Raw genomic sequence first — 2,561 nt, 5'->3', positions numbered from 1 at the left:
TCCAAACCAGGCTCAGGGATGGAAACTTGCATCAGGATTTCATCATTATGACTGTTTACTTACAAGAAAATGTCTGCCTTTATAGGGAGCAACCTTGCCTCATTCAAGAAAATGAATAAATAAACATTATCTATTATACAGTGCTGCTGTGATAGATCCCATTATTATTCTCCCCTAGTTTACTGTGAACCAGCATGCATCACAATCAAACCCTCTCATCTTTATGATCTTAGTGAAAAAGAACACACACATGAACTTCAGAAACAAACGAGGCACCCAGGTGACACCACACCGTGAGCCCATTCACCAGGATGACTGACAGCTGTCACCGGGATGTCTGTCAGGATGATAAAAGGGGATGCAGTGGGAGTCTGGTGGTGTGGTCACAGTGCTTCACCAAGCTGATCCAAAGCAAACTGATTCTCAGAGGTCACGACAGACTTTTACTACCAGTGACAGCCAGTTTTCTTTCCTCTCCCCTGCTGCTCAGAGATTTACCAAATGCTACAGCAACCAAAACATACAAAGAAATGAGAATAAATCAGATGCAGTTGGGAATCAATAGTGTAGGAAAAAATCTTGCAGTATTTTTACTGAATCGACTCACAACTATTTGGAAAATTCAGTGAGTCTTGAAAAAGATAGATATATGAAAAATTGATGTTAAAGTTCCCTCAAGCACAAATAGAGGATATTAGAGATTACGAAAAAGGCCAGGAGAGAAAGTATGTTTATCTAAGAGCAGAAAGATTAGAATGATGGTGGTGCCAGTGGAAGAAAACTATTTTATACCCATTTTACCAAGGGGGTAACCTGGTAAATTGCATGTGCATGTAGCAGACGTGGTCACAGTTGATTGCAAAATCTGCAGTTTGAGTGCAATTAGTAGGAAATCCAGAGGACATGCTGAATAAACTGCAACCACAATCAATGACCTTTTAATGAGTTAACAGCCCGTTATTTGACCAATTTATACAGTGAAAATGGAAGATTCGAGAGGGCTTTTATGCTTTAAATGGTTACATTTTAACTGCATTTTACTTTTAAAAGAAAAAGTAGGTCTTTTTATTTGGACTAAAATAGCAGACTGCGATTTAGTCTCGAACCTACCTTTTACTTTTACACTGGGAAATGAATTATTGTACAATTGGCAAGTCTTCCCACTGTCATGATGCAAATAAATAAATAACTAAAAACCCTCTGTGGTGTCTGAAGTAGCCAATTTGGATGCTAATGAAAGTATTTATTGTTGACTTTGGACATAATCCTGTATGGGGATGTAATCCTCTCCCGGAGCTTTTACTCTAGTAACAATAACAGAAAACATATGCTTCCCTATTCATTTCACTGGTGTTCTGTTGTAGGTGGCTCGCTATTGACCAAAAGAACACAGAAATGCCTTGCTGCTGCCATGTGCTACTACCCTGTGTGTGTGAGAGGAAAAGAAAAGGTTAGTGAAATATATCTTTCTGTAAAACGCTGTCTAAAAAATCATATGTGGAATGAAAGCATACACTGGAGCCATGAATCACGTAAGGTATTTGCTGCTGTGCTTTTGACCTTTTTTAAATTAAATTTTTGAATATTTTACACTTGTGTTTTCCTTCAAACGCCCCTTTTTATAACCATAGATAAAGGCCTGCTTTCTGCCAGCGTACATGAAGATGAATTTAGCTACACTTTGGGGGTGTCAGTAGAAGAGATATCTAGCACTGTTTTGTTATTTAGCAATAATTAATCACATTTATTGAAAACAATGCTAAGACCAAGAGCTTTTCTTAGCCCTAAGCAAGTATTTTTTGAAACCTATATTCAAGCAGCAACCTTCAGCACCAAAGTGCTGCAAAAAAGCTAGCTTCAAGTGGCCTTGAGGTTAGCTTAATCTAAGGTAGCTGTTACAAAAATGGCCTCTATAGCAAATTTCTCCTTTTGTAACAACTTTACTCGCCCATTTGGATTTTTACTAATGCATAAGTTACGTCTGTGTAAGTCACTAAACTGAAACTCTCTACCATGTTTGTGGTGTTGGTGCTTGTTGAAGCATATTTAATAATAATAATAATACAATCTGTCATTATGTTTGATTTGTGCTTCACATTTGTAGAATAAATACAACTTAATAGTTATTAGTTAGTATTTAATTTGGCCAACACTTATTAGGATATATCTGTGTTATGCAGTGTATTATTATTTTACGTTTCCAACTTGCTAACTAAGCTTACTAGTGTTTACAGATGACCTAGCACCCTACCCTGTAGTTAAAAAACAAAACCAAAAGAACCACAACAAACATGGCCCCACCCAGAAGGCTGGATGATGTCACTGTTGCTACATCCATCTTTCATACAGTATACAGTCTTAATCTCACTTAAAAGCAAGTGAGAAATAAGTAAGCAGCATGTTAGACGGAAAACTTTAAAATAAATAAATAAAAATAACTGTTCCCGGGAGATAGGTCAACACAAGCTTCCAGGATTAAAGTAAGGTAAGTCAATGCCTTCTCCACTCCACCTATCTGCTTTTCCCCCTTTTGAACTGAAAATACATGAATGTAAGAAACA

At 37.1% G+C, this 2,561-nt stretch overlaps 1 protein-coding gene across 1 annotated transcript in view; it reads right to left on the bottom strand.

The window, feature by feature from the left end:
• shisa9a (shisa family member 9a) overlaps nt 1-2,561 on the bottom strand; it is a 60,253-nt gene that overhangs the window by 22,160 nt on the left and 35,532 nt on the right. The gene's annotated exons all lie outside the window — the stretch shown is intronic.

The sequence above is a fragment of the Pundamilia nyererei genome, unplaced genomic scaffold (genome assembly GCF_000239375.1).
Source record: "Pundamilia nyererei isolate P.nyererei 1_Seehausen unplaced genomic scaffold, PunNye1.0 scaffold00005, whole genome shotgun sequence".
In the NCBI taxonomy this organism is placed as follows: domain Eukaryota; kingdom Metazoa; phylum Chordata; class Actinopteri; order Cichliformes; family Cichlidae; genus Pundamilia; species Pundamilia nyererei.
This window is presented reverse-complemented; position numbering and strand designations above follow the sequence as displayed.